Raw genomic sequence first — 12,007 nt, 5'->3', positions numbered from 1 at the left:
TTTTGTTGAGAACAACTCTGACTTGGATCCCCCCGCCCCCCAGATATTTAACCACAATTTAATCAAACATAACGTTTGGTAGTGTAACGAAATGAAAGAACATTTAAAAACGCCTTAGTGGTCAATTTAAAGTAGATAGTGCATACTGGATTTTAATCTTAGAGAAAGCCTGGTGACCTACAATCAGGCCAAGAACCCTATTCAACCTCACATTACTGATTCAAATTAAAACCTGTTAGGCTCAGAAATTTACTGCAATTAAAATGTCTTCTTTAAAACACACCATTGATGACAAATTTTTGGATTTCTCACAATGTTTGCTTTTGAACTACTTTCTTACTGTAAGGAAAGAAGCTGGCCTCAGATTTAGTGTGTCCTAATTATTTCCCCAGAATCTGAACTTCAAACCGTGCTTTATAAACCGCTATAAAAAAAAAAAAAAGCTTGCCTGATTTCTACGACGTTGTCTAAATTGGAATAAATTTTTTAAAAAGTGGCTTCACTTGTTTTAAAAAATTTGTCATCTTGTTCAAATTCAAGAGATTTTATTTCTTTTAGTAATAGGTTATTTTCCTATAACCTAGAGGCAATTTATTAACTTTCCTAAAAATTCTCATATTCACATATATTTAACCAATGGTTTTAAGGTAATACAAATTAAAAATTGGGGATTTTTTATTTTTTAAGATTTATGTATTTGAAAGAGTTATAGAGGGAAAGAGAGAGGCAGAAAGAGATCTTCCATCCACTGATTCATTCTCCACATGGCTGGGCCGGCTAGAATTGGGCAGATCTGAAGCCAGAAGCTTCATCCCGAGTCTCATGTGAGTGCAGGGCCCCAAGTACTTGGGCCATCTTCTGCTGCTTTTCCAGGTGCATTAGCAGGAAGCTGGAGTGAAAAGTGGAGCAGCCGGAACGTGAACCACCACAACGCTGGCCCCCAAAAATGTGTTCTAGTTAGTTGACAAGTTGTTTGGTGGATTTTTATGCCCTGTAAAAACTTTTTTTTTTCCCCAGCAGCCTTGGTGAATATCTAGGTGAGTGTTTTTGTCATCAAAAAAGAAGCAAATCACGATTTTGCAAATCACGATTTTGCAGTGCCTGATAACCACAGCAAGTGTAATGATTGCCCAACCTGCAGTGTGCCTACCACAATTCAGTTATTTCTTCCTATATTATATAGTCTCATATAATGGGCAGAGCGAAAAAGTCCTGAGCTTTGCCTCTAGAAGTTTAACAACTGATGGGTCTACTCTACCCTATTTGAATTAGCAAATTTCCATTTTAAATTATTAGCTTGCTGGTTGAAAAGGTTGGTATAGCATAACTGTACTGACGGTTTTTAAGAGGTAGGTTTTCTCAAAAGGATCAGTTCCAAGAGCTAGATTTAATCTGACTGAAGTGGAGTACACAGTAGGGTCTCTAGGCTCTGACAGCTCTCCTTTATGGATTGATGATACCTGCCTGCCTAGCTAGGTTCCTGAAGTGGATCGTCAGAGAAGCCATCACTCATACTGGAAGATAATAGCCTTCTGCCCAAGTTTTATGTGGGTAGAAAATAATGCTGGAGTCTCAGAGCCACCTCAGCTACCTGAAGATGCTACATGCTTCATTGGAACTCTGCTTTTTTCCTAGGTCCTTTGTTCCAGACAATTTCCGGGTGATTTAGTCCTTAGAGTCAACAACTATTCCTTTTTCCTACAAGCAAAACAATAGAAGAAAGTCACCTGTTGAATATGAAACTTAATTTTTTTAGATTTATTTAGTTGAAAGAGTTACAGAGAGGCCGGTGCCGCGGCTCACTAGGCTAATCCTCCGCCTTGTGGCGCCGGCACACTGGGTTCTAGTCCCAGTCGGGTTGCTGGATTCTGTCCCGGTTGCCCCTCTTCCAGGCCAGCTCTCTGCTGTGGCCCGGGAAGTACAATGGAGGATGGCCCAAGTGCTTGGGCCCTGCACCCTATGGGAGACCAGGATAAGCACCTGGTTCCTGCCATCAGATCAGCGCCGTGCGCCGGCCGCAGCGCACCGACCGCGGCGGCCATTGGAGAGTGAACCAACGGCAAAGGAAGACCTTTCTCTCTGTCTCTCTCTCTCTCTCACTGTCCACTCTGCTTGTCAAAAAAGAAAAAAAAAAAAGAGTTACAGAGAAAGAGGGGCAGAGCGAGAGAGCAAACACTTCCATTGCTGGTTTACTCCTCAGATGGCAGCAACAGCCAGGAGTTTCATCCAGGTCTATGGATAGTAGGGGCACAAGCACTTGGGCCATCTTTGCTGCTTTTCCACAGCCCTTAGCATGGCACTGGATTGGAAGTAGAGCAGCTGGAACACGAACTGATGCCGTCGCAAGCAGTGGGTTTTACCTTTTACCCCTATGCCACAATGTTGGTCCCTGAAAGCTTTTTTTTTTTTAATTTATTCACTTATTTCTAAGAGTTACAGAGAGGCAAAGGCAGTGGCAGAGAAAGAAAGGCCTTCCTTCTGCTGCTGCTGCAGTGGCAAAGGCTGCACCAATCTGAAGCCGGGAGCCAGGAGCCAGGAGCCTCGCAGGTGCAGGGGCCCAAAGACTTGGCCATTTTTCACTGCTTTCCCAGGCCATAGCAGAGAGCTAGATTGAAAGTGGAACAGCCAGGACTCGAACAGGCACCCATATGGGATACCAGCACTGCAGGCAGTGGCTTTACCCGCTATGCCACAATGCCAGCCCAGAAACTTGTTTTAAATAGACATAGTGCTATATCTTCCAAGCCAACATTCAACATATAATTCACAACTGCAGCCTAGATACATGAAATATTCTCTAAGCAAAAACATCATTTTCATCATTCTTTAAAAAAAAATTATGGCCAGTGCCGCGGCTCACTAGGCTAATCCTCCGCCTGTGGTGCCGGCACCCCGCAGTTCCGGTTAGGGCGCCGGGTTCTGTCCCTGTTGCTCCTCTTCCAGTCCAGCTCTCTGCTGTGGCCTGGGAAGGCAGTGGAGGATGGCCCAAGTGCTTGGGCCCTGCACCTGCATGGGAGACCAGGAGGAAGCACCTGGCTCCTGGCTTTGGATCAGCGCAGCGCGCCGGCCGGAGCAGCCATTTGGAGGGTGAACCAATGGAATGAAGATCTTTCTCTCTCTCTCTCTCAATCTGTAACTCTACCTGTCCAAAAAAAAAAAAAAAAAAAAAAAGATTATTTATTTGCAGAGTTACAGAGAGGCAGAGAGAGAGAGAGGTTTTCCATCCACTGGTTCACTCCCCAAATGACCACAATGGTCCCATGTGGGTACAGGGGTCCAAAGACCCAGGCCATCCTCTACTACTTTCCTAGGCCATTAACAGAGAGCTGGATCAGAAGTGGAGCAGCCGGGACTCGAACAGCGCCCACATGGGATGCTGGCACTGCATGCGGCAGCTTACTCACTATGCTACAGTGCTGCCCCCTCATTATTTTCCTTTTCCCTGGACACTATTTAAGAGGAAGTTGCACCAGTCGGGGCGCCAGATTCTGTCCCGGTTGCCCCTCTTCCAGGCCAGCTCTCTGCTGTGGCCAGGGAGTGCAGTGGAGGATGGCCCAAGTGCTTGGGCCCTGCACCCCATGGGAGACCAGGAGAAGCACCTGGCTCCTACCTTCGGATCGGTGCGATGCGCAGGCCACAGTGCGCCAGCCGCAGCGGCCATTGGAGGGTGAAACAACGGCAAAAAGGAAGACCTTTCTCTCTCTCTCTCTCTCACTGCCCACTCTGCCTGTCAAAAAATAAAAAATAAATAAATAATAAAAAAATAATAAAAAAAAAAAAAAAAAAGAGGAAGTTGCATCCAGATACTGCATTTCTCAGGAGACATGGCTGATGTCATAGCTATCAGGGAGGTTGCTTTTCTAGATCTTTCTAGTCAAATCATGAGTTATCAGGTTTATAATCCTAGATATACCCAATTAATTTCCAACACCACCACTGTTTTTTAGTGATGAAGGTATTTTTGCTTTTAAATTTGTTCTAGAGTTGCGCAGTTTCTGTTACATTCTATGTATCTTAAGGTCAAGAGGTTGGGCATCATCTTCATTCCTACCATTCCCACTACAGGGAGCTGGACAGGAAGAGGAATGACCAGGGCAGAATCTGGTGCCCCGACCGGGACTAGAACCTGGTATGCCAGCGCCACAGGCGGGGGATTAGCTTGTTGAGCCGCGCCGGCCCACTCCCAAACTATTTATCCTGTTTCTTTCTCCAACATTTGTAGTTCTTATCAACTGGCTTAATCATCCTGTACTCTCTTTGCTGCTATCATTTACCAACCTATTGGACACTCTCCTACAGTCATTAGACAGCTCCTTGCTCTAGATTTTCATCATCATCCCTCTTTGCAACGTCTGTGAATTCAACATCCTTGTAGGTGATTCCTTGCAACCCCAATGCTTGGCCTGTTGATTCTTTGACTTCTTCATTTCCAACAACTTTTTTCACAATTCCATGTTGTCCATTCCAGCAATAACACTCTGAACTTTGTCATCAATAACTGCTTTACATTCTAAATCTCTATTTCATACATCCCAGTTGTCAACTACCAGTCTATTTTTTCCCCAAGTAAACTTATTGTATTCTCGTTTACCTAATTAATACCATCAATCCAGTGTGGGCATTTGGCACAGTGGTGAAGATGCTGCTTGGGATGCCCATAACCCATACTGGAGTGCATGGGTTTAAGCTTCAGTTCTGCTTCTAATTCTAGCTTCTTGATAATGTGCACCCTAGGGAGCAGCAGGAGATGTGTCCCAAGTACTGGGATTCTTGCCCACGTGAGATTTGGACTGGGTTACTGCTCCTAAGGACTGGCCGAGCCATAGGTATTAAAGGCATCTGAGGAATGAACTAGCAGATGGACGATTTCTCTATCTCTGTCTTTAAAATAAAATGAAAATAAATTATTAAAAAGCCTTCAATCCATTAACCCTAATACTTAAAATAAATTCTGCTTCTACCATCATATCATTATCCGAGTCACCTGATATTGCATGTGGTGTAAAGAAGGAGATGATCAAAAGTATGATTTCACAAATCACATGGTTTACTGCTGAACAAAAAGCATTTTTCTTAGGTTCATAATGTTTAATTAGGGAACAGTATTATGACCAAACCTCACAGGGTAAATCCTATATAATTAATATATATTAGCACCTGTTGAGTGAGCTCTAAAAATTAAAGTCTAATTACTCAGGATGGAGGCAGGCCTCTGTGGAGAGTAGTCTAGGGGGTGGTGTTATGGCACAGCTGATTAAGCTGCAGCTTGTAATGCCAGCAACACATATCAGAGTGCTGATTTGTATCCCAGCTGCTCTGCTCCCAATCCAGTTCCCTGCCAACATATCTGAGAAAGAACAAATGATGGCGTGAGTACTTGGGCCCCTGCCACCCATGTAGGAGACCTGAATGAAGTTCCAGGCTCCTGGCTTCAGCCTGGCTCAGCCCCAGCCCTGGCTGTTGGAGTTATTTGAGGAGTGAGCCAGCAGATGGAAAATCTCTGTCACTCTGCCTTTCAAATAAGTAAATCTTAAACAAAAAGAAGAAAGTAAAGTCTAATTAAAGTGTGAGGTGCATTTTTATGCCAGGCAGAGTGGACAGTGAGAGAGAGAGACAGGTCTTCCTTTGCCGTTGGTTCACCCTCCAATGGTGGCCACAGCCGGCACATCATGCTGATCTGAAGGCGGGAGCCAGGTGCTTCTCCTGGTCTTCCTTGGGGTGCAGGGCCCAAGTACTTGGGCCATCCTCCACTGCCCTGAGCCACAGCAGAGAGCTGGCCTGGAAAAGGAGCAACCGGTGCAGAATCTGGCACCCCAACCAGGACTAGAACCCTGGATGCCAGCACCACAGGTAGAGGATTAGCTTATTGTGCCATGGCGCTGGCCTACACCAGCAGTTCTTAGCTTGACCACTACAGCAAATATCTGAGGTCCCTCCAGGCTAGAGGGTACTCTGGTCTTGTGGGACAAGGTGAGGTTTCAAAGCTTCAAGGATAATAGATTGTCACCCTGTCACAGTCTGAACTTTTGGTGTTTGGAGAAACAGTTGACAGAGTGTAGTCCTACCATGGTCAGAGTTCTCGACATGTTGGCCAAGCAGTTGAGCCTGTATGTACTTCAAGTCTAGTTGTTGTCAATAACTCACAAATGAGGGAGCTTCATGGAAAATGGAATCAAAAGCTAAGTATATTTTGGTGCAAAAAAATTGAAATCCAAGTGTAGTTTTTCCATAATACACATTTTTTCATGAACTTTTTGAAACCTCTTCTTATGGGAGGATCTGCTATGACGTATTCCTAAGGAGCAGGAGAGTTCACTCCAAGTTCTCACATATGGGCTCTGCTAAGATGTGCTTTTAAACAAAACATTAAAATAAAACTCCAAAATGAAAACATCAAGTAGATAACTACGTGTTTGGGGTCAGCAAGTGGCCCACATGAGATGCAGGCACAACAGGCAGATGCTTAGCCTGCTAAGCCACAGTGCCATCCCCCCAAAAAAAATTAAAAAAAAAAAATACAGGTATGTGTTTAAGAGCATTTCAAACCTACATAATACCTGACTTAGATTCCCTGATTAATCTGTATTATCACTCTTGTGAACATTTTCAACTTTTATCTGAATGTCTCCTTTCTTGCTTGGAAGAACCTCAACTATGGTTGGACTGATCTCTGTTTGGACCAGATTCTGCTTAGATTGAGCCCTGGTCCAACAGAACTTTCTCATTGCTTGTATTCAAACAGCAAATGCAGTTGGAGAAAAACACAACGATCTGACTGATTTTAACTCACAATCTTAGTCCTCCTGGGGCGTGCCGCACTTGGTGATGCTATCCCATTCTCTAACGACATATAACTTCACCTCTGAAATTTCTCACATTCCTTTCTGCCACCTCTCCCCATTTTCAGCTGGTGACCTTGCCTCATACTTGAGAAACAGAAACCATCTGTGGGGAATGCTTCAGCTTCTGTCAAATCTACACTCCTCCTGCAGCTTTCCTCTTTCAATGGGAAACATGTCCTATCTGAAGCAAGTTTCACTTCATATACTCTGGATCCCACCCTCCTTTCTTCAAGGGCTCGAAAGATCAACACTAGTCTACTAGACATTCTGACGAAAGAGTAAGAATGTCAAGACTGTTATTAACTCATTACCCTGCAGGAAACTACTGATTGGGGCCAGCATTGTGGGTGGTCAAAGAATTTACCAGGGCACATAGAAAGCAGAGTTACGTTTATTGAGCACACTTGAAGGAAGCAGTGGACAAGCAGGTGAGATGGGGGCTGGCTACTTGTGGCAATATGGATTATAATCTGAGGGGTATACATGCGGAGGCAGTACCTTCTTAGGGTGATTGTTGCCATATGCTTGTATGAGAGCCGTGGGCTGTGTGGCCAGAGGCTGTCTATTGTAATATGGATTACAACCCACGAAGCATACATTTTTTGTTTTAAAGATGTATTTATTTTTATTTGAAAGTCAGAGTTACACAGAGAAGGAAAGGGAGGGAGGGAGGGAGGGGGAGAGAGAGAGAGAGAGAGAGAGAGAGAGAAATAGAGGTCTTCCATTCGCTGGTTCACTCTCCAATTGGCCACAATGGCTGGAGCTGTGCCAATCCGAAGCCAGGAGCTAGGAGCTTCTTCCAGGTCTCCCACATGGGTGCAGGGGCACAAGGACTTGAGCCATCCTCCACCACCTTCCCAGGCCACAGCAGAGAGCTGGATGTTTAGTGGAGCAGGCGGGACACGAACCAGCACCCACATGGGATGCTGGAAGAAGTACTTGTACAATATTGATACCTAAAACCTTGAGGAAACATTGAAAAAAAATTTATATGTGAAACCAAAGCTTTAAAAATTTATTTTGTCAGAAAGCTTTCCTATAACTTTAAAAAGTCATTTGTATAAATGTCTCCATTTCCCTTTCTCAAGTTCTTAATGTTATTAATATACACTGACATTTTATTATCCTGTTTTACACAGGATTGGTTGTGAGCCAATTGCATGTTACCTCAAACAGAGCAGAATGAGTTATACTGAAAGTGATGCCCCAAGGGGCCAATGTGTAAAGCCACAGCCTGCCTAGCTGGCATTTCATAGAGCCTCTAGTTCGTGTCTTAGATGCTTTACTTCCTATCCAGATTCCTGCTAATGGCTTGAGAAAAGCATTGGAAGATGGCCCACGTACCCAGGCATCAGCCACCTACTTGGGAGACTCAGATGAAGCTCCTGGCTTCTGCCTAACCCAGCTCTGGCTGTTGTGGCCATTTGGGGAGTGAACCAGTGGATAGAAGACCTTTCTCTGTCTCTGTCCCTTTTTTTTGTAACTTTGCCTCTCAAATAAATAAATATTTTAAAAATAAATCTTAAAATATTTGAATGTACTTTATCAATCCTCTTAGGAAACCGTGAGGTTAAATGAGATCTTGAGCCAGAGTTCTCAAACCTTAACTTGGTTCAAAATCTGGCTGTGTCTTAACCCAGAGTTTTTGGAGTCTGGGGTGGAGCCTGAAAATTTGCATTTGAAACTTGTTGCTTGGATACTGGTTCTGGAACCACTCTGGGTCATGTTTTACATTGTTTGTGAAGCCAGATTATGGTCACAGCTGTGAATAACTGTATTGCCTACAGGATAAAATTTAAATGAGCAGGAGCAGCATGGCATAGTGGGTAAAGCCACCGCCTGCAGTGCTGGCTTCCCATATGGGCACCGGTTCAAGTCCCAGCTACTCCACTTCTGATCCAGCTCTCTGCTATGGTCTAGGAAGGCAGCAGAAGATGGTTCAAGTCCTTGGGCCCCTGCACCCACGTGGGAGACCTGAAAGAAGCTCCTGGCTTTGGATCAGTACAGCTCCGGCTGTTGCGGCCAATTGGGAAGTGAACCAGCAGATGGAAGACCTCTCTCTCTCTCTGTGCCTCTCCTTCTCTCTGTGTGTAACTCTTTCAAGTAAATAAATAAATCTTAAAAAAAAAAATTTAAATGAGCTAGGAAGGTGCTCTACTTCTCTAGCTTTCTCTTTCTCTTTAGTCACATTGAGTAACTATAGTAGTAGTTCTCCAAGGAAACTGCATTACTGTATTAGTGTGTTTAGGGCTGTCATAACAAAATTAAACAATGCTTATATTTTCAGAGATCTGGAGGCTAGAAGTCTAAAATCAAGGTGCTAGCAGGGTTGTTTTCTGTTGAGACCTTGGTTCACAGATGTCTACCTTCTCACCATGTCCTCACATGGCCTTTCCTCTGTGTGCATTCATTTTTGGTGTCTGTTTCCAAGTGTCCTTTTAAAGTATGACACCATGCAGATTGGATCAAGACCCACCCTAATGGCCTCACGCCTACTTAATGACCTCTTTAAAGGCCCTATTTTACAAACACAGTCCCATTCTGAAGTACTAGTGGTTAGGGATTTAACAAAAGAATTTTGGGAGACATAATTCAACCCATAACAAGCTATCCCCTTTCTTTCCTCTGGCACCCTTGGCATATACAGCAATATGTATGAGAGGGCTTACTTAATCTTAGCTTAGACCAAGCATGGCATTTGTACAAAATTGTATTTTGGTGATGTAAACAGGTTGTATTAGCTTGTGATAGCCTCATACAAACCAAGGTAAAGTGTTTTAGCACCACCACACCACTCTGTTCATGCTTTCATGGCACTTATTCCAGTATGTGGTGATTTAACATTTCTCCTGCTATTCCAAATAGTCTATTTTCATTCACGGTATCATTCACCAACCTCAGTAATTAACATAGTATCAGGCTCATCATAGTTGGAGGCCTGCAAATAACTTGTTGAAATGAGTGGTCTGGTTTTTGTTTTCATTTCTTTGCAAAAATTTTATGTATTCTTTTAGATGATCAAATTCAATTCAACCAAACAAGAGAAGGAAGAATAAACAGTACCAAGTGAAAATAAAATATCCAGCTATACTGCTAGATTAGGAAATAATCAAAATACTGAGACAAATAATATCCAATAAAATTCTAAAAATATATCCAATAAAATTCTAAAAATATTCCTGATAGTCTAGTCATTCATTAGTTAACACATATTTGACATAAACCCTCAAGGCCCTATTCTGTATTAGTCTTGGAGCGCACATGGATGAATGAGTAAGCTTTGGTCTCTGCTATTGAGATTAATCGCCAAAAGTGGTATGTGACTTGTCACCACTCCTTGGATTGGTGAAAATATAATGAAGGCCAATGCCTTTCAGCAAGGCCTTTCAACAGCTGAGTCTGTTTTACTCCCAAACGTTAAAGAAGGAACTCTGGAGTCTGTCACCTAGCTTGGAATCCTGGGTGATCCCTGGCACGTCACTAGTCCTCTGCTTTGCCAGTTTCATCTGTTCAATCGAGATCTGTAAGTTACATGGTGTAGGGTTGTTTACAAGGCTGGGCACAGGGTAAGGGCTAGAACATGAAAACGACTACTACAATACTCAGAGTTGGAAATTAAACTCTACTAGCCTTCTAAAGGCATACGGCTAAAACTGTTTATGGGAAAACAGTCTATATAGACTATATAATTAGTACAGTCTATATAATTAGTAAACGAAGTCTACAATACACAGAAATAGTTTACTTCTCTATGCATTAGGCAGAGCTAATTGACTAAAAAAACAACCCTACAAGGCCCAACAAATGCCTTAAAACAGACCAAGGTTTACTATGAAAATACTTGGGCCAGGAAGTTCTAATTTAAACACTAAAAGCATTTTCGAAGAATGGCGGGAATTCACTTCTGTTAGGAGGTTGGCGGTTTAAATGTCAAAAAGGATCGTGACCCCGACGTGATTCGAACACGCAGCCTTCTGATCTGGAGTCAGACGCGCTACCGTTGCGCCACGAGGTCCTGCTGGGCTGTGGCTCGCGCAGTTTCTTAGGACTCGGATAAAATGGCGTTGTCTTCCGGGCCACTCCGCCTTTCCTCCCATTCGCTCCCTGCCCCTGCACTCAGCATGTGCCCGAGCCGGAGAGCGACCCTTCGGCGCCCAGCCTTTCCTGACGGCCAGCCCTCTACCTGGCCTGGGTCGTAACAACGGAGGGAGGACAGGGCTGCCCGTGCAAGCGGGGCCCCAGGGTCAGAGGAACCGGCCCTTCCTCTTCGGCGGCGGTTTCCGCTCTGCTCCGCCCCGCTCCCGCCCCGCGAGTGCGGAGACTCCGCCTCCCTCGCCCCTCCCCCCACGGGCCCGCGGGCGGAGTTCGCGACCTCGCGTTGTAATCTGGGCCGCCACCGCGCAGGCGCAGGCCCGTGCCAGATGGCGGCGGGCAGCCAACGCAGAGGCGTCCGAGGGCGTTGTGTTTTCCTCCCCTGCTACCAACAGTAGGAAGCGTTCTCATTCAGAGGCGGCTTTCGTTTCACAGTGAGCATTCAGGTTTAGAGTCGCCGTTGTGCACTGACAGAAGGTATTGTAGCATATTACAGTTGACGAGAACGTCTCATCGTTCAGTTACCCGAAAAATAGTAATGTGATGGCAAAAGTAAATCACCTCCCCGTCGGGGAATTGAACCCCGGTCTCCCGCGTGACAGGCGGGGATACTAACCACTATACTAACGAGGAGCTGCTGCTTGCTCCTCCCCCAGGTGTCCCTTCAGGGCTGCACCTGCCACCTGCAAACGTAAACATCCCAATTCCAGGCCCTCGCTGGTGCCATGGAGGCTTCCAGTCCGCTTCCAGTTTCAGGGCTGAATCGTGCGGCGCTCACCTCCCGGTAGTCGCCTGAGGGCTTCGTGTCACTTGGGGGCGGCACGGCTTCCCCCTCACAGAGCTGTGTTTCTCCGTGTGAGGACCGGCCGTCCACGGCTGAGGCCCGGGCAGCCGCTTCCCGCGCTTGCCGCCGCGCGCCCTGGCCCCGAGGCCTCCCGCGGACGTTTCCGGCTCGGGTGGCCCGGAGCCGGCCGCGGTCTCGGCAGCAGAACCGGCGGGAGTGCGGGAATGGATGAGTGACACTCGTCCTAAGTCAGCACCATCGGTTAAACACAGGGTTGGGAAAGCACAGT

General features: G+C 45.3%; 1 non-coding gene across 1 annotated transcript; it reads right to left on the bottom strand.

The window, feature by feature from the left end:
• Window positions 1–10,785: 10,785 nt before the first annotated feature.
• Window positions 10,786–10,857, bottom strand: TRNAW-CCA (transfer RNA tryptophan (anticodon CCA)). The gene has a single exon. It is a non-coding gene; the product is annotated as a tRNA-Trp (tRNA).
• Window positions 10,858–12,007: the final 1,150 nt, after the last annotated feature.

Source organism: Oryctolagus cuniculus, chromosome 11, assembly GCF_051225735.1.
Source record: "Oryctolagus cuniculus isolate XC-2025 breed Fujian yellow rabbit chromosome 11, ASM5122573v1, whole genome shotgun sequence".
Lineage (NCBI taxonomy): Eukaryota > Metazoa > Chordata > Mammalia > Lagomorpha > Leporidae > Oryctolagus > Oryctolagus cuniculus.
This window is presented reverse-complemented; position numbering and strand designations above follow the sequence as displayed.